The 21,714-nt window shown below is 32.7% G+C and overlaps 1 long non-coding RNA gene across 1 annotated transcript in view; it reads left to right on the top strand.

Moving 5' to 3' along the window:
* The window catches only part of LOC145934517 (uncharacterized), a 132,309-nt gene that overhangs the window by 109,681 nt on the left and 914 nt on the right, over window positions 1-21,714 (top strand). The gene's annotated exons all lie outside the window — the stretch shown is intronic.

Genomic DNA, 21,714 nt, shown 5'->3' with positions numbered 1-21,714 from the left:
TCATTAAGATTTACGTACGGACACATGTAATTACACACACAGACTACAATAGTCCGTGGATAATACAATAATAATTTCGACATGCGCATCAGGGTGTCACTGAGAGATAAAGCGATCGCGCCGAAATAAACCGTGAAATTTCGTTTCACGTTTGGCCTGTCGCGGTCTAAAACGCGAAACAGTCTACGCGTGTGTACACGCACTAGGAAAACAATATGAAACTTGTGCTGTACTTGAATTGCGTGAATTCCCGTGTGAACGAACGACAATCGAACGTCCACGAGAGCTTCGTAAAAGTACCAGGGACTGATAACGAAGCACCGATTGTAAGGTAAATATTATTCCGGAACTCTACCCGCGATCTTCTCTATCTTCCCTCCACTACCTCTCTATATCTGCGCGCGAGCAAATGGGAATATTTCTCTGGATATGCAATTCAGCTCGCGATCATTGTTGATCATACATGTATGCAGATTGGCGCGTTTATGTATACCCACTTTCTGCTTCATAATTTAATGCACATAAATAGACTCCATTGCTCGACCGACGCATATCTCACTGCGATCTCTACGTTAAAATCGCACATCTTTTTCTCCCAGTAGCATCTATATGCAAAACGAAGAAATCATAAAAACTGTGCCAAATGTAAGAAAAATCATATTTTATAAAAAAGCCAAATATATTTCTCTTTGTGAATGTTATAACTTATATAAATAAAATAATACGAGAATTTATTTTCCGTATTTTAATAATATAATATATAATGAACAAAAATGAAAAATATATATAATGCAATAGATAATTCAATATCAAATTAACGAAATGTGTGTCACACGTTGCTCAAATAAGTTCTCAATTTAGGTCAATTGGTTAGCTTATAAAAAACTTTTTGCCACTTTATGTACAATATATTTATCCGACGACACACGAGTTCAATAAAGAGAAATATATATATACAATATATATATATATATATATATAATGATTTCAGTCGCAATATCCGGTAACGAATTACAACAGATTCAAACATTTCCACCTCAACGGAAAGTAAATAAAGTAGTTTGAGTATTTACGTAGCAAACACACTTCTTTTTCCAAGAAATTCTTGCTGTTCTCCACAATAGGAAAGTCCATACGATATTCTCTATGTCTTAAGATTCCTTTATTTTCGCGATTCTCCCCTTTTCGCTGTCATTTATATGTGAATGCGTTAAAGTCGACACAGTTACAACTCCATCGCGAGTCCAATTTTAGTCATAAAAGAAGTTCTGAAGCATGTAATAAACATTGCGCTTATCTTTCTTTCGTTTCCTTTTCTTTTTTCGTCTCTCTCATCTATATCTTCTTCCTGCTTTGCCCCTTCACAAGTCTTAACATTGCATTTTTCCCGCAAGAAAGGGAGAAAGAAAAAGGGATAACAAAATGTAAAAGTAAGCTAAATATTTACAAATACATCTACCCGCTAATGTGTGGTTTATGAACATTGACTGACACATGATTCCTTTCGAGGATTCTCTCGCCTCTTTCTTTTCGCCTATCCCGAGGGTGCGCGACGGTGAGAATAGTCGAACGGACACCCTCGGCCTCGACTCGTTACTAGGACAACGGTAATTGATGTCTTCGAGAAAAGGGAATTCTTGCGCACATTTACTCTTTTTGGTTTATGAGAGACCGCCCTTGAATAAACGAGATGCCTCGTGAATTTAATCCCGCACGCGCAAACCTACGTGAATTGTTTATTAAGATACTTTATATGTTATGTTTAATTATGTATAATCATTATTATATTATTGATATATTTTTACGTTGAATAATTAATTTCATTCTATAAAATTATTGGCTTCTTGCTGAGAAAAGACCAATAAAAGTTTTATTTTTCTCTAAAAAAAAAATAATAATAATAAATATAATACATCGTGCGATTCAGGCTGCATAAAAACGCTGATATTTTTTTTAATTTTTGCTTTTTTCGCAAAGAATGACGTCTACTATTGATTTATGTTTACTCGACTACACTACTTTCGAGAAGTGCTCTGAATTTTTCGCTTGAAATTGTGAGTTTTATGAGAAGAGGTATTTCCAAAAGGTTATAAAGATAAGAAGTCTTTAAGATGTACGATAAAACTAGAAAGTAGCCTCCGAAAATTCGATTACGATATAAAGCAAATATTTGAAATATCGATATGTAAGTCATGTAGAAATATAAAGTTAAAATATGATTAAAAAAAATATATATTAATAATACATATTCTCTTCTCTAAAAATAAAAATGTACTTTGATAAATATCCGTCACTTCAATACGCTGAAAGAGATTATACGTTAATAAAAAGGATTGTTAGTGAGAATTTAATTAATGAGAATTAATTTATTGAATACAAAAATTTAGATAGGAAATTAGCGCAACAAAAATTTGTCTGAAGATCTTCTAAATCTAAATCATTTTTAAATATATTTGCGGAATGTGTTTTAAAGAATAAAAATATGTTAAAAATTGACACGTTTATTAATAAACTAGTGAAAAGATCGAAAGCGACTTTGTAATTAACAAGAACGACTTAATTTCGTTCGAGATCTTGCCAAAGTAAAGTGATGCAAAGACAACCGAGTATATTTCACATGTATATACCAGCACATTATTCTAACCAGTAATCAGTTGCCATTCTATCTTGAAATCCGCACACGTAGATCGTTGTGTCTGCGATCGGTTAGAAGCGTTTACGATAGCAAATTCACAGTATTTAGCATATCTTGAAGCGATGAATATTCCGATGAATATTACTCCTGTAACGGTGTATACACGCGACGGGGCTTCATCCTCTCTTATTATAGCTGCCGCGTCGTTTCTCTACACCGTCGTCCGCGGGATTTACTAATACCAATCCTAGGCACTGCTAGATATTCCGTACATTTCAATTCGTGTAATTATCGCTTTTGAACGTACATCGCGCAAGTTCCCACTTACACGCGAATTATTCCGAAGCTTTTGCGTCTCATAGATGGTAATACCGCTGCATTCGCATATTCCGATTCGTATCGATGATTTCATACGCGAGATATTACGCGTTAACTGGCAATGAAATTACACATTACAGCAATTCCTCATGTTTCATGCGTACATTTCAGTGTGTGAGGCAGTATCATAATTTATAATGATAAATGTATTTTTTGCATATTTCTATTATGAAACGAAGCATGCGCCTTTTTCAAACGTTTCTTAAGCATAATAAAATTTCCATAATTCTTTTCCAAGAAAAACATGTTATCAAATTATAACGTAATTATTATACGAATCAAGATTGCAAAGCTGTGATTATCAGTTTCTTCAATTCAATCCCTTTAGATAAAAAATGACAATAAATGCCATATAACAAAATTCTTTAATTAATTAAAAAATTAAAAAATTTAATAAGTAATTTTTAATCAAAAGGAGAAGCTTACCGGCATTAATTTTTTCTTTAATATTTTGTATTTTTTTTCAGTGCTCCTTTCTGCATTTCTCTCTTTTCTTCAACAAGGGTATGCAAACTGTTAAAAAAAAAATAAAATAAAGTGATCGAAAGAGCGGCGCAAAAAAGACCAAGTACGAAACAAGATAACCCATGTAGGTTAAACCGATGGATACAGCCCCAGTTCCGTCGTCCGATCGCAGTTTCTCGATACCGAGTCGGAGTGAAAAGAAGCGCTTCTCGTGCGACGCGGGCGAAAATCTCTCGGTCCGAAAAGGGCAGCTCTCTCAACCCGGAAGCAACAAATTGCCACGTCTAACGTAACAAACAGGCTGCGGAGCCTGGTATGTCGGCCGCGTAACGCTCCGGGGTGTTACTCTGTCGCGGCAGGACAAAAAATCATCACTTCAAGTGGCAATTTCGCGACTGTACACTGCATCATGCGGTGTATGTACGTAGAAATATATAGAGAAGCGTTACGTATACACGTGCGCGTGCTCACGTGCCGACGACATGTGTATTGTATCCCGTAGTAGACCCCGACCCGATGCGCGTTGCACGTCAGCAATGGCCATTTGTCGTTGGAGGGGGCTTGGAACGGGGCTATTCGCTTAACATCGAGTCAACAGCAGATAAAACCAGGATCGATTGTCGTCATATAAATGGCCGATCGGAGTCCAATCTCGCGTAACCTCGCATTAGCTTTTTGCCCTTAACGAAGGGTGACCGCCCCTATCTCTTCGAGAAGGCGCGTCGCATTTCTCGGTCGTGAACTCATTTATTTATTTATTTTTTTTTTTTCATTCACCCTCTTTGAGAGCGCTAAAAAGAAGGGCGAGGGAACGGAATCGCTGAATATAATCATGGAGTTTTGCTAGAGAGGAAAGATATGCCAGCAACGACGTCAGTGAGAAGAGGAACGACGAGAGTTACGATCATTACAAACAATAGTATAAATATTCAAAGCAAGAAGCACCATCGAAAAATCGAAAGGCGACGGAACGTTCCTGCTCCTCGAGAGATAAAAGCTCGCAATCTTTCCCGGTTGAATCCATGAATAATAAAGGAGAGCAGCTTGTCTCAATAAACGCCTACTTTCTTCAGCGAGAGAATAATTTTTAATACTTGAATAGCGAGAATGAAACTTTAGAGATTGTTTGTAGGATAAAAACTTGCTATACAACTGAATTTATAATTTTAGAAAATAAAAACACTATCAATATAGGGAATCAGATCGCCGAGCATCTGTTAGTGATTGCAAATAGAAATAATAAATACTATATTTGCCTCTGTTTTAAAATGTTATATAATTATTTTTAATCATATTATTATTTTTATCGATGCAATATCAGGCTTAATATTTCTATTAGTCGAAATTTATATTGTATGGCAAAAATATTTATACAAATTAAAATAAATTTTAGAATTTTTTGTTCTTCTTTTACAACATATAATATTTTTCAATAGAATAAATATAATAAAACAGCATGAATGTTGCAATTACGCTTTTTGAACTGAGACAATCAAATGAAATACATATAATAAGATTGCCATTGTGTGTCTAAATCTGTCAAACAAATAAATGCGCACATTCCGGTAATATGTCCCATTGAAATTTCTATATTTGAATAATGCGCAAATTTATACATAATATATATATGGCATGTGTGCAAATAAATGCGATATTCAATGGAAAACATTTTTCGTGCGCACCTATTCATCATGTTTGGTTGACGAAATATAATTCACATTATTGTATTAATTTTTAAAAAATATATTGAAAGAGAATCTTTGATCCATATTTGCAAAAGTTTTATTTCTGCATTTGTCCAAAAATGTTATAAAAATGATAAAGAAATTGTTATATCGTAAACAGACTTATATTTCAAGATATTACAAAAGCACGTAGAAATACCTTTTCCCGGATAAAACCCGACTGGATAACGCGATAAAAAGAATAAAAGAGATTATCAGCTTTACCCTTATCCTTCATTTAATAGTATGTAACACTGGTCTATCTCTGTTATTAAAAAAGAAGGCATATCTATGACCTATGAATACGAAGAATTTTACAAATCGCTACTAAAAACAGCGTTTTTTTATACAGTATACAGCAGAGCAACGTCTAGAGTCTAGATTCTATGCACGATAGGAAAAGTTGCGTAAACGAAACAAAACAATACATACGGCGGAACAAACTCCGCACTGGCTACAACCACTTGCAATTGCAGAAGGGACGACAAAGATGGCACGGAAGTGACATTCTCATTCTTGTTTTATTTCTCGTGCGGTTACGTAGCTACTTCCACGTGCGCGAGAGGCTGTCTACTTCCACAGCCAGGAGTTATATACGCGTACCACATTCATGCTGAGAATAGGATGCGCCATGATAAAAGATGTTCGAAATAACATCTTGGCACGAGGCGAACGCTCGAAAATTGACTTACAATTGAGAACTCTACGCGATCTCTTATCACTTACATAACAATATTTTATAGTTAGTCATGTAACATCTTTCTGAAAAATAATGTCTTCGACAACGAACGAATGATACTAATAGATGTACTACTTATGCTTTATCTATTCCACTTATATCTTTAATTATTATTCTTATAAAAAATTATTAAATTACTATTGTAAAATTACTTTTTAAATATTTTAATTAAACTTTAAATTAAAGTTTTATTAAAGTAATGAGTATTTAAATTTATTTTTAAAAACATGTTACGTAACATAACGTTATAGAAGGCAACCATAAAATTATGAAAAAAATTAATTATTGTCGCTAATAACTAAAACTCTTTAAAAAATGAAAGAATGTGTTTGAAAATGTGTAAGAAAATAATTATAAAATAGTCCTTCGATAAAACATAAATAATGTAACGCTATACTCTCTACCTGGCGATCATGGAAAATATATTTTATTTTTAAGCAAAAAAAGAAGTTTCGTTATCATAATAATAAAAACTTGATATATCGATATTTCCTAAGAAAAATAAATTTCACATTGATTCTTCACATATACGTTTGTATATTTCAGTATATCGTTTTGGACAAAGGCTACACGTGTCAAACATGATAGAAAAAGTTCCGATCGACGAGATTGACGAATTTCGATTTCAGGATGTTGATTCCATGATATTGCTATAGAATGTAAACGGACATGTGGCGTTGCCATGATATAACGATGTTGCCTAGAGTGAACAGATGGACGCATCGATGAGAGAGGAATTCACAGAAAAAATGGTCTGGTTCTGCGATACGATATAATACTTTAGTGTTCCTCTTTTCCTTTTTATACTTAGTCTTGGTAAACTTTCTATCATCCTACCGCAAAGACTTTAATGCTCTCAGCACGAGAATATCACTTGGCGACCCTCGAGGATAAGCATGCGCTTGAAATCGGAAATGTCTGATTGAATGAAGACGCTAGGCGGATCAAATAAAATATAGAGTACGCTCCCGCATTCTCTCTGCTGCACTCTCTTATCTTCACACCTCTTTATAGTATTAAGTTCTTTCTGCGACTTTACGTATATATTCAAAATTATTATCATAGTGAATACTTTTTATGCTTCTAAACATTCTCTTGATAAAATGTTCTCAGTGTCATATTTAGATTTATTTCAAACATACAATGTATATGATTTAGACAAATATAAGATTTAATATGTAATTAAATTTAAAAAATTATAATTTCTAATACTATAGATTAAAACAGTTCTATATATATATATATGTACAAACAAAACTCATATGATCTAAAAGATCATATTTAATTACAATAGCTACACGCATCTCTCGCAAAACATATAAGATGCTGCATTGTCCTGATTGTTTTGCTTTTATGTAACATTCGATTATTTCAGGAACGAATTATAATCTTTTAGCACGCTGCATAAACGTGGCAATGCATACTACAATACTTTCATTAGCATATCTCTTCTTTAAAAAAAAAACTACGATACTATAATAATAGCTAAAAGCATTATACGGCCTCGCTCATAATGCTGCAAAAATCCATCGGAAAAATAAGATAAAATAAGATGACAATGTGTTGCTTGCGATAATATCTAACAAAAAATCTCATTATGCTTGCATAAAAAAAGGATGCGATTATTATCGCGTGGCCAATAACTTTTCTTATTTACGAAAATACGACACTGGATAATTTGTTATAATATTATACGTTAGATAAACGTTCATTCGACTCAAAGCATTCTACGTACATTAAAGATAACATTGGGCCAACATTTATCAATCATCGTTTTTAACTAAAAATAGAACACAAGAAGAAATTAAGACGTAAGCGTTGCTCATAAGTGGTCGATGTATCTCAACCAAAGATTTATTAGAAAACAAAAACAATCAATTTATCAAATATAAAAAATGACTTTTGTGTGTAATATTACTTCATGTATTATATATTCTATTTTCGATAAATTATTATTTATTATTTATTTTGACAAAGTATTTTTTGCCGTTATTATTGATTATTTTGTTATCATATTTAAGTATCCGAAGGTAAATAATAAATATACCTAAATATTTCTCTTAATAAAATATTCCCATTATTTCATTATAAAATAATTTTTTAGTATGTGAAACGTAATAATGATGAATAATTTGATCACCAGAAATGTATGCTAGGATTATTTGCATTGATAAATATATTTAAAGAAAAGTCATAATAAAAAACGAGACTAATACTTCATAGTGTGAAATGGAGTTGTGCAAAACCGCTCTTGTACGCGATGGATTACAATCATCCTCGTCAGAACTTTCCTTATTACGAAATAATATCCTATTTTTATTTATCAACAAGGAGGGGTGCTTAATTAATTACACGTCACGTCGAACAAAATTGAAGAAATCCTTGAAAACATATAAATACACGAAGTTATTATTCCCTTCTAAAGGAAAGAAAAAATGTTTAAGATGTTAGTTTTTGAGATGCTAATTTAACTTTTTGGAAGAATTCTTGTACAATATTCTGTCTTATGTTCAATTCACCTTGTCTGCACACACAATCTTAGTTTCATATCGAGTTGCGCAAAAATGTTGACAATTTCAGATAAATAAATTATTTTTAAGCAAATGAAATATATATATATTCCATAGAGCCGATATAAAAAAACACGATAATCCACATACAAGATTTTCTCGCATAATTCATGAGAAAGGAAAATCTAACTTCTTTAATTTGTGGTTGTGCGATTTACAAACATAAAGAACGTGAATATACCGGCGTGAAACGCACAAAATCGAAACTTGACCATTTATCCGTATAACTTTTACTTTCCGAAGGGGTTTTTAACGAGTCGCCACCGCTAATCCTACCTCTCGTTCACCCATCACAAGCGCTGCTATTTGGAAGTTCGCTTTCCGTTAAATATTTCGGCGGCTGTCGAAAAAACGCTTTGAGAAAGTTAAAGTAAACGACATGGGGTGAGATCGCTTCGTGGTTACAGGCAAAACAGATGGAAAAAGTTTTGAGCTGAGCCTCTGATTAACGGGAAATATGTCGCGGTCGAAAGGCGTCGAACGAAAACCGATTAAATAGAAAGTGAACCCCTTAGCTAATTTGTCACTTCGCAAGAAATTTCCGAAAGATTATATGCGCGCACTGAACACTCTGTAAATTATCAAGTTTTTTTTGCAAATAATTAACAATTTATATGTACAAAATGATGGTTTTAAATATTATATTTTAGATAAATAGAGAGTGATGTAACTAATTATTTTCAGATATTAAAATAAGACAATTTATAATTGACAAAAAATAATAATAAACAGAGCATCTATACCATATAAAAAAATGTACGTAGTTATCCCGTTCATTTACATTTACAAAATAATCTTATCTTGTTTAGGGAAGTTTAATTTGCAGTTTATGTTATAATACTACTTGCACATATACCGATGTCAACAAATGTGTGAATACGATAGCACATTTCACTTCACGTGACACTCGAGACGATAATAGCAAGGAATCTTTGAATAATTAAAGTTCATGTCTCTCGCGAAACTCCGTTTCGCGCTTTAATTGCATGTGAACATCTCAGTATTGCTTTCATAGAACCAAAGTTAGTCAACGAATGCTCAAAGTCGTTGGTCGTCAAAGGATCTTTCTACACACACACACACACACATACACACACACACACACACACACACACACACACACACACACGTACGTAGCACTCACACACACACTAAGAGGGAAAAAATCTCTGGGAGGTAAAAGGTGATGCTTACATATTTATGCGATAACGACACGCATCGCTGCGGACATTTATGCGCATTTATGACGCGGCATCACTCGCGGAAAAAGCGGGCAAATAAAGTTTTGCAAAATTTCACTGATTTCGTGCGCATAGGCTTGTAATTAAAAAGCGCGCATTGTCCGGCACGAAAAATCATCAAGAAGAAGAATATTACTTTACCATTGAAATATCTGTTAAACATACATCCTATATACACATACACATACATAAAACCGTGACCCTTTTTATTCTCTGCCGCAAAGGGGCTTTATTTGATTTCTCCCGGCACACCGGCTGGCTTAACAGCGCCATTGAATTTCTGTCCTTCTATAAAGAAATCGCGTGAATGGCTACCTACAGAAAAATATTGCGGTACGGTGTACTACATTAGAGCGACTATAACGTCTAGCCGGATCTGCGGGTAGCACGGCAAGTTGAGTAAAAATATTGCTTAACCAAACGCAATTACGATAAACCCGCTCTTGAACTTTTCCTCCTTTTTTCCTTCTGTAGCGCAGTCTCGCGCTGCCTAAAGGAAACCTCGGGGAAATTAGGAGGCATTCGACTAGCCGGAATGTAATTGCGAAGATGTCAGTTTTCTCTCTCTCTCTCTTTCTCTCTCTTAATATTATCGCTATAATGCTGCATCCGCAAAAATATGCATAGATGCGTGTGTGTATCGTAACAAAGACCGGGCCGATAAGTAGATTGCGCGTACATTTTGCGGATCCGGCAATAAAACAGTCGGATATACATCTCTTCGTTTCGCGATTATTATTTGTGTCGAGCTTAAATACAAACTCATGGCCAGCGCGAAAATGGCATTGTTTGTAGCGCGACACGTAAATCGGTCCTCATTTAGAATTTCCATTATGTCACATTATTCCGCCGAATAAATAGCTGCGGCCACGTAGAAGCGCGATGCGTGAATCACTTCAATACGCGATATTCCGTGCTAATATATTGGGCAGCGTAATTACGTAGATTGTCAATTACAGCGGGTATATTTAGTGCAGTTGTCATTAGACTTTTGTCGAAATGATGTTTAATTAGTTCATGGCGTGATGCTTTTGGTCGATCATATGGTATTATTAATACTGATTGTTTACGTTAGTTAGTAATCGCAAATCACGCGTGTGACGCGTTGTAAAAGAGATGCGTCGATTACGAACTATCATTATTCAATTTACCGCTCATTATGTTTATTTCATTTGATAATAAATAGCAAGTTCTGTAAAAATAAAATTTAACCAAAAGGGTAACTGCGACCGTTTATAAGACAATATCAAATATTAAAAGTATATTTATTATATGAAATTAAAAATTTAATGGAAAATATTCAGCTAGCTTTCGAACATTATTACCAAATTTCACAAAAACTATTTTAATTATATTCCACAATATCAGCTTTTATTTCAAAAGATGAGAGCAAAAAAATTGATATTTAATTTTTTAGATTCATTTTTATAAATAATCTTGTAGAGACCGATGTTACATTTAAGTATGTCGATTGTATTTTGAATAAATCCAAGTAATTCTGAGTATGTTATACTCGGACAATATTAAAGCAGATATATATATATATATATATATATATATATATATATATAAGAATGTTTTTGTTTTGTAAACAGAAAGAAAATTTTTTTCTTTAAAAATTTTAAATTTCATTGAACATTTTTTGATCTTTGTTACACACAATTTTACAAGAATTTGTCGTAAGTTTTCTATCAGAAACGTGCAATATTTTCACACGGAAAGATACTAAAAGATTTATTTCCAAAAAAGGATTACGACGGACCATCCGCGAAAAACACAGCGTCACCTGAGCCATCCGAGAAAATCGATACCGCTATGTTAACAGAACAACGTTGCAAATCGTTGACGAAGAACTTCGCGCTCTTTCAAAATACAGGACTAAAAATGCTGACAAAAGCGGGACAAAACGGATCACGTCGGTTCACTTTTGAAACTCGAGTCTGGCCTCCACTCAAGTGACCCTCGCATTGAGAAATCCGCAGGTGTCAAATGTCGTCTCTCCAAAGCAGTATTTATGCCTTTAAACGACGTAAACCGCACGCTAGCTGGAAGACGGTGCTGTTAATTTTAAATGTGTTCACATTTTCCATAGGGCGCTTCGCCATTCTTCACTCACGTTCCGTAATTAGTAGAAACTATTTACGAGCGCTGGCGTTTAAAAATTAACGCGGTGACAAAGACACATGGTACAGAAGCTATTTAAATGTACGCTGTGTAGTAAATGATCACGTAGATATAATTATCGATAGAATTATACATATATTACAAGTATTAACGTTACGTAATGTTACGTAACGTTACGCAATGTATAATGTATGTACAATTATGCGGTATTATGTAGATTTTAATTGTAATATACGACATATTATATGTGAATGCGAGATAACACAATTATGATTCTCGTAAAGTTTTTTTTTTCTTTTTTTCAAGACAATATTGTTTATGGATTCAATTATGTAATGTAATGTTTACACGCGAGTATATATGTATATATAATTAAGAATTTCTATCCTATAAATAGTTATTACTATATTGAAGACACACGCGCGCGCGCAAATGTGTCTACAATATGGAGATTTTCATCAACGTGATTTAGCCGGATGCATGAAAAAGCTAATGTGCGAAAAGGAATTTCGTCAGGTCTGACACAAATGAGCGCGACGCGCGGCGAAACAAAGCGGTTGGCCATAACGATGTCATCGTATACAGGCATCTCTATGGTGCATATACATACATACATCTCTCGTTGCAAATTCAAGTATAGAAGAAATCAAGGGAATCTCATTTCGCACGTCGGGACCGCGCTTGCTGCACCACGCGGAGTGTGTATGTTTATGTGTGTGTACCTAAACGAGACCCGCGAGAAATCCTTCGAGAATAGCGTGACTCGGATGCACCGATCCCGGGCGTCGTTCTTTACCCTCGGTGAGTCGAAACGAAGTTTACCCAGTGGTCCCCGAAACTTCGAAAGCCTCTTGGAGGTTTTTCCCGCTTCGTGGGAATGCGCGATTCCCCGTTTTTCAGGAAAAACGTCTGAGTGGCACGCGATTACGTGCGCGCCAAACGATCCTCATCGATTTGACGCGAAGGCGAATAAAGTCTCGGGTAACCGACGGATTAGAGTAATTTCGCATTTGAACAGCCACAAGTCAGCTCACGCCGATGTTAAAGAAGAGCAGGGATGATTGACGCGTATCTTTTAACGTTTTCGTCAGGAAGATCCGGAGATTTGAAACATTGTCAGATCATTCTTCTCTCAAATCCATATAATTTTCTTTTGGCGCATAACTTTAATTGACATCAACTTTGACGAAAATACCGTAAAGTATCTTGATAAAGTACTAACCAATTGTTGTCTAATTTTGTAGTATTTGATATTTTCGATATCTAATTTAATTTTTTTTCTTTTTTTGTCATGATTTGATTGTTATTATATTTTGTATAACTCTACAAAATTAGATAATTTCTCATGTAATCAGCTGAGACAGCGCATCGCGGTTTCCATATAACTGGGAGTTTAATTCCCCTGATACGAATTAGTTAGAGATAGAGAGCCCGAATATTGTTCACTTAAGATCTAGCATGCACATATTCAGATCATAAATTATGTAGAGAAGTGTTTTGACTAAAGTTTATTAAATATATTTTTTAGATATACTATTATAATATTTGTGCACAAGTGTTTTTAATTAAATATTTTTATTTGTATAAAAAATAGATATTAAATGGCTATATATTGTATATATATATATATATATTTGTTAATTATGTCCAAATATAATTGGATAATAATATTACAGTCTCTATAAAAGCAGGAATTGTGAAGAACAATATAATTAATATAATAATGTTTAGAAGTAGGTAAAGAGTCGGAGAGAATTGCAAAATTATTATTCTGGCGACACAGCACACAAACTTTAATATTAAAAAATAGTTCATAAATATCTTTTTACAAACATAAATATTTCACGCACAATTTTAAATATATTATTAAATTAAAAAAAATATATTCTTCAAACTTCATTATGCAAATATTACTAAAAAAAAAGTTACCAATAGCCTGGTATAAACAAAATTATCAATGTCGTGATAAACTCTCTGACATATATTTTGCGATAGTATGGAATATTACAGAAAAAAAGTATATATGTAAATATGTCACATGACTCAACTTCTTTTGATCGTAAAATAAACGTTGTGGATTTACAGATCCATATTCTCAATGTGATCTATGCACATCTCTATACTACTCGAAAGTAAATTCCTTCTCATGCAACATCCAAAAGCTCTTTGAGAGCCGAGCATGTGGAATTCGCGCTGATTACAGACGTGTGTTTGACCGGTGCTAAATTATCCCACTGTATGTACACATTTCAAAGTAACACACATAATTAGCACACCTATACTCGTCATTGCGCAAGCAAACCCTGTGAAGAATGAATTCTCTCTTTGTAGGTAAATACTTGATTAGTCAATTCTTTCATATAATGTCAATATATGTATATTTTCTAATATTTTAATAATAAACCTGCTTGCAAAAACATTTAATATTGATTATTTTTTATATTTTGCATGAATTGTGCTTTAAAAATGTACGCCGAATATGTACATACATTTTCAAATTTTTCTAAGTAACTTTAAACTAATTCTTTTTATAAAGAAATCAACAAATCGGTCAGCAAATCTTATAACAAGTAATATACAACATTTTTAAATACATATATACATATATACAAAACACTCAATTTTAAAAAACGTTTTAATGAGATTTTTATTTGTAAAAAATTGATCTTTTTCGGCAAAAATTTAATTAAAAATTCTTAAAAGAGCTTATTGAAAAGTAATAAATTATGAATGATAACTGTATTTCTTTGTTGTAAAATATTAAATAAAAATATTTATTTATAATATATTCACGTGGCTAAAATAAAAATGGCAATGGATATGGATATTATTTTATATTATATAATTAAATTCGATAGAAAAAGAAATAAAATAGACACATCACTATTTTATCGATAAGATATATAAACATTTGCATATATGTATATTGTATTATACTAAAATACATTTTAAGTATATTTAAAATACATTAAAATACATTACTACATTGATTTACAATTTGTCAATAAGATAAAAAAAAATTTAAGGAAAATAAGACAGCTTATTATTAGTTTTAATAATGATTATGAAGATGATAAATGCATTAGAAATTGCACTCTGCCACGTCATAAATATTTTATTAATTTTATTATGTATACTTCCTATAGAGTCAATTAAACTAAGTAAGGTTTAAACTTTGACGTTTCTGTCAATACTTTTTGCGGAAGTAAAAGTTTGAAAAAGTGAAGAAAATGCTTTGATTTAGTTCGAGCGCGTATAACTTGAAACTGATTTCGACTTAATAATCAAGCGTCTTTTCATAATTCTTGAGAGCATAATTAAAGTATATTATATATTAATCTTAGGTTATATAGGCTGCTTATATTGCTGCTATTATGAACTCAGCTTGTGTGTATTCCTTAAGAAATATTTTTTTTATATTTCTATTATACATTGCGAAATAAAAATTTCAAAAGGGCAACGAAATTGTTAATATTTAAATTTTATTTAATCTTAAAGCTTTTTATAAATAAATTTTATAAATAAATTTTATTAATAAAATTTTCCACAATTTTGTACGGTATGTATCCAGCGAAATTTTTTGGCATATTGTCAAAAACGTTTTATCTCGGGCAGACCTTCCGAAGAGACTCGCCAATGAAAGCCCTAATAGTTACAAAATACCGTGCACTTGTGAGCGTGTGGCGAATGACGAGAAAATCGATCAGAATCTTATTTCGTCTGTCGAAAAAGCACCCTATTTTATGAATATACGTGTATTAGAGTCCGCCGGGAATATTGTAATTCGGATTCAACGATCTCACACACTTTTTCGGTATGTGTGTGACGAAATGAAGTTTGCAGAACAGTCCCTCTGGACTTTCAGACTCTTGCGGTTCCCAGCGTACGCTCGTGGGACTTCGCGGTTTCCTGTTGTAAGGAAAACCGCCAGGCTAACATTCGAACGGAAGGAGCGATTCGAATAAATGTCGACTTAACTTCGACGTAAAATCGAAATCTCGAAGTTGAGGCACCTTGGGAATGATTGCGACAGTACATTTCCAGCATTTTCGAGCATATCGGACAGAGCTATATATATACATGTCGAAAAATCGATCGAAAAAGCTTTTGTCTATGTATGACCAATGAGTTTATGAACCAAAAATTTAAATATTTACAAGATGCTGACGAGATGTAAAGATTAAAAAACACGAGACAATAATTAGCTATTTAATATTAATATTTGCTTTTTTTATAACGTAATGTTACCGAATTATAATATTGCTGTTTTCCTATATTTTTAAGACAAAATAGAAAAAAAATTTAATACTCAAATGCATGGTAAATTAATTACCAAATATTGTAATTATAATAAAGTAATTATAATATAAAATATAAATAACAATTCTATAATTGAATGATTAAAAACTTTTGAAATGACTTTAGCAATTTTCTCTTGATACTACGAAATGCAACGCGAGTGATAGTATCGAGTTAATACCTAAGATACGACGGAGTGTTCGAAAATATACAACTAAAATATTACATATGATATATCACGACTTTTCATTTATTCAAGCAATGAGTATTACTTCGCGTTCTCAATCTATGGCCAAATATAATGAGTAAATTATGATTATATAAATCTGTAAAAATTTAAAGCGCGCTTCTCGCATTTAAAATTGTTTTTAAATCTACGATTGTTTAAAAAAATGATTAAAAATATCGTATAATGAGATTATAAATATTGTAATAGAAGAGTAATTTCTTCTATCTCTTATCGTGTTGATTTTTGCTTTAAATGAATAAGTCACGTGAAATATCTGCTTCAATAAATAGAAAGCGGCTGCCTTTAATTAAAGTAAAAAAGTAAAAAAAAAAAAAGTAACATTTACCGGTACGATATGCAATGTGCAGAATGTAGTATACAACGTTGTTGTATAAAATACAAATACAATATTCAAATTAAAATAGCATTAGCCATGCTTACGATGCTTTTACGAATCATTTATCGCGGAAGTTTATCGCGACAAAAAAAAGTACAGAGAAACGCCAAACATAATTTCCCTAAAATACTGTAATAATATAAAAATTATTACCATACTTTATTTCCTATGCACTTTTTCTCTTTTATACACGGTCGATAGTTTCAAATGTAAAAATTGTATATACAATCAGTTTTGATGTCTTGTTCCTGATGTTTATCTGTATATCAGTTAAAACCGCACGTAAAACACTGCCATCATCTTTATATATCCCATTATTTTTTATAAATATGCGAGTAAATATAAAAAAAACAGATAAAAAATACGAAAGAATGACTACGAGAAAGAAAGGAAGGATGAAGCGAAAGGGTTTATGCCTAGTGTTACTATATATCATCTGTTCTCCGTTTATAGAGCGGCAGCAAATTGGCCGGACCGTTTCGGCTGCGCAAAACGTGCGATTCACAATCCCAACGCACACACGGTCATTTGGGCGGCACCTTCAACACGTGGGAATCATGCTTTCGTAGTACCTTGCTAAATTGAAAAAATTACACTTTCGCAGTCGCATTTCGATGGTAGGCGGCACGACGGCGGAAATGAGGGCGAAGAGCTTGAAATTGATGTAACGACGGTGGCTCGGAACGACTGGCGCGTCTAGTCGCTTTATAGCTCATAAAAGAAAAAAAGGGAACGGGCCGTAGAAAGAGAGAGAGCGTGCACGGATTGCCCATGAAAATAAATGCAACGGGGCACGTAAAAAAGAAATGGGACGGGTTAATTGTACCGGGTACGTCGTAATTACCCAACATGACCGTTCGTTCTCGTCGTTTGATGAATTCCGGAAAATAGAGCTCGGGCTCGAGCGGCTGATGTCGGCCACGAAAGAATAACATTCGTGGCAAAATCAGCATCGGAGTAAGTAAATATTTTCTATTGATTTTTTTGGATATCGTGGCACACGCAAATCCGTGGAGTAAAATAATTTCCCACGATTGCGAGGTTTTCATGCGTATAACTGGAAATGGATCTCGCGCGCGCGGCCCCGATCGAACGTGATAATATCTGATTTTCCTGCTCGTTTTTCACGGCTCGATCGTGCGCGCCATGGCCGCGAGAAAATTGTGAAAAAAACACAGCACACAACACACACGCGGTCCCGACTTTTATTCATTTATATCACATCCGTAAGTTGGTTATGTTTTATTTAACAACGCGCGCGGCGCGACTATTTCGCATCTGAAAGGAGCGATGGCATAAAAAACGAGGATTTTTCTGCTTCGACCATAAAAATGTGTCGCTGCAAAATTTAATCTGGCTTCGAACAATTTCGACGGAAAATATTTCCCGCCACAACCGACAGAATAGAGGGGTAGAGTATGCTCTTTTTGTGGCATCTGCTCTACAATGCGTTTAAAACATTCGCGACACGGGCTACGTTAATCATTCCTTTTTTTTTTCACCAACGAGAGTAATGGAAAGTCAATCGTTACGTCGCGATTGCATCGCGAAACTCTTTCGTGTCGCCGATTCCTCGAATAGTAATCGATGAAAGAAAAAAAAATAATGGCCATCCTTTTAAGAGAAATATTCAAATTGATCGGCATGATATATATCGAATTATTGAGTCAATGCAAGGCTAATGAGAATTTGAACGGTTTTAAGGATGCTTCTCTCTTCGAAACTTTCCATTAACTACTTTATTCAATGAATTATATAAATCCATTGCCGGCATTTACGGAACTTGTTGAAATTTAATAGTGCAATAGTGATCGGTGTAAAGTTTATTACGTTAATTGTTAAATATAACGGATATAAGGAATTGTAAACATCATGAAGAAAGATATGTTAGTAACATGCTGCTTTTTTCATCGAAAATAATAAAAAATTTGATAAATTTCTATATTAACCTATATTATATACATATAATATTTTCAAGCCGGGCAAACAATATGTTGTCTTTGGGAAAAAACGACACTTGACGATTTTTATTATATGACATCTTAATAGTAGACCAAAAGAAAGCTTCATGTAAATTTTGAAGCAAATCGGAGGTGATCACATTAATATAAAAATTTACTTTTCGAGTAAATAAAAGCATTTAAGATTCCAAAAATAATAGTTTTAACATACATCGTAATAAAAACAACATATCTAATCTAAATTTCCTGTGGAATAAAATCCCGCCACCGCTAATTGCTTCTTAAGGTAATATTTCGTTCGAAACCATGATGCAAAACTTTGAAGATAAGCTTGATAAAAGCGATATTTAGGATGCTTACTATACGGAATGCAATAACGTTAAGAACAATACCGAGGTCTTAAATGCTTTCCTATTTTATTTGTTTTTCATAATTTGCAATAACATAAAAAAAGTGCTAAGAAATTTATTCATTTATTCCACAGAATATCAATATCTGCAGAATAAGAATTAGTTTTATTATTGCTATGTAGGAATGTTTAACATTTTATGTAAAAGAAGTAAAATTTTCCACCCAAAAAATTTTCCCCCAAAAACAATGTATACAGCGCTGTACGTCTACTCTGCATTATAGTAAATTCTTTCGCTTCTATTTGTTTTTCTTTTCTAATAAGAAATATATAATTTCGCAATATACATATATATCAAGAAGAATATCTGCAACAGTTTTGTCACAAAGAGACAAAATGTTTGTGTTTCGTAATATTATAGATGGATTTCCAGATTGTACATATTGAGCTATTTCTGTAGTTGCTTAATTGCTTAAATGCTTCTTCTATCCGCATAATTAAAAAATTAATGTGCAAGTATAATATAATGCGAACTAGTTCTATAACGCGAAATAGTTCAGTTTTGTATGCAAGTTAAATTTTCAATTAAGAATATCATGTTTCAATTTTTAATTTATCTTGTTTTTGAAATCAACTTTTGTTAACTACTGCGTGTGATCAAGCTATCAATAACAGTTCCACATTGACATAGAAATTGATCAAACAAACATTATAAATTATAAAACAATCGTAATATAAATTTATCGTAAAAGTATGTATTTAAATAATGAATTGTGTGTTCAATAGTTTCAATAGTTTAGTGACGAAAAATTGACATTACTCTTTCTTCGCTATTCCGAGATTGAGCAATTATTTTAATAAGTTTGAATTTATTATAAAGAGAAGAGCAACACTCTGGACGATTTAGTAAAAGATTTGGCTTATCAACTATAAAGAAATACTAATATATATTCGAAATTAAATCGGTAACAAAATAAAAAAAGTAAAAATAGCAATTGAGTGTTACTCAAAACAAAGATGCATACATCATTTTATCATATAATTTCTTAAATCTTTTTTTATATAAAGTTAACATATGATTTCTTAACTCGTTTTTCGGAATTGCGCTCTAGTTAATTTTTGGTGATTAATCTGCATATACAGATAATGTTATATATGTATACAAGCAAAACACTCACCGATACGATGCGCAGCAGCGGAGCTCTATAGTACAAAGCGTTGATCTATAACATATAAGAAACACAAATTATATGTATACAAAATAATTTTCAAAATAATTAATATTTGAAAAAGTCAATACTGCGCAATTAAACTTTTATTCGTACCGTAAAATATATTTAATAAAATTGCGTCATAAAAATGATTAAACTTTTCAATTATTTTTTAGATCTAAAAAAATTCATATAAAATGTAATAAAATTTAATTTTTAAAAAGTAAATTAAAAATTATAAATTGTACAAACAATATTAAAATTATGCATATATATTGTAAATATATAATAAATTTTTTCATTACTAATTATCTAATTATAATAAAGTTTAATATAATATTTTTTTATTTTTCTGTAAATTACCTTAAATGTCCATATTTTTTTTTTTTTCTCAAATTATTTTATTAAATTTTACTCCAAAGTCTTGATAATAACTTATTTTAAACTTTGTTTCAATAAAAATTTAAACAATAAATTTACATAAATTACATATATAATATATATTTAATATAAATTATACATAAATTATATGTATATATTTAAGAAATATTTTTTATTTAATCGGTTAATATATGTATATATACCTATAATGATAAATTTATTTATATATTTATGTAATATAATATAAATTTGTTTTAATTTTAATATGCTTACCACATGATTGCTCCGTTGTTGCCCGATGCCTCCCCGGGCCTCCTCTTTCTCCTCATCATCTCGTGTTTGTAGGTTATAGCGTCTTTTTAGCACTAACACAACACACGCTCGCGAAAATACGATCACGCGCGCGCATTAATTAGCAAAATAAAATATTCGCACGACAATTTGAACGACACTCCCGTTGTAAATACGTTAATCGTACGCGACTCTATACGGCACTTCCGATTTTAATCGCGCGATACTTTGTGCGGAACTCCCGATATCGTACGTGACTTTTCATACTTGGGCACTCCCGCTTTTAATCGTACGCATATTTTATGCGCTTTGGTTAATTATATGCGAAGTATATTTGTGAGAACAGCACGCGACAATTATAATTATACACAGCTACGATCCGCGCGACGCGACACACGAAATTCACGCGGAAAGTCGTCGCAGTGATGCCAACTGTGAAGTCGCTGCGTAAAGCGCTCTATGTTAATCGATCTTTTCAATGATCGATTATTCGCGAGATTGATATTTTCTAATTAGACAGTTGGCATCACTACTGCGACATCCTGCATAAATTTCGTGCGTCGCGGATCGTAGCTGTGTATAATTATAATTGTCGCGTGCTGTTCTCTCAAATATGCTTCGCATATATAATTAACCAAAGCGCATAAAATATGCGTACGATTAAAAGCGGGAGTACCGAAGTATGAAAAGTCACGTACGATTAATATCGGGAGTTTCGCA

This window comes from Prenolepis imparis, unplaced genomic scaffold (genome assembly GCF_030444845.1).
Source record: "Prenolepis imparis isolate NDT839.2.m4 unplaced genomic scaffold, iyPreImpa1.0 SCAF_3, whole genome shotgun sequence".
Taxonomy (NCBI): domain Eukaryota; kingdom Metazoa; phylum Arthropoda; class Insecta; order Hymenoptera; family Formicidae; genus Prenolepis; species Prenolepis imparis.
This window is presented reverse-complemented; position numbering and strand designations above follow the sequence as displayed.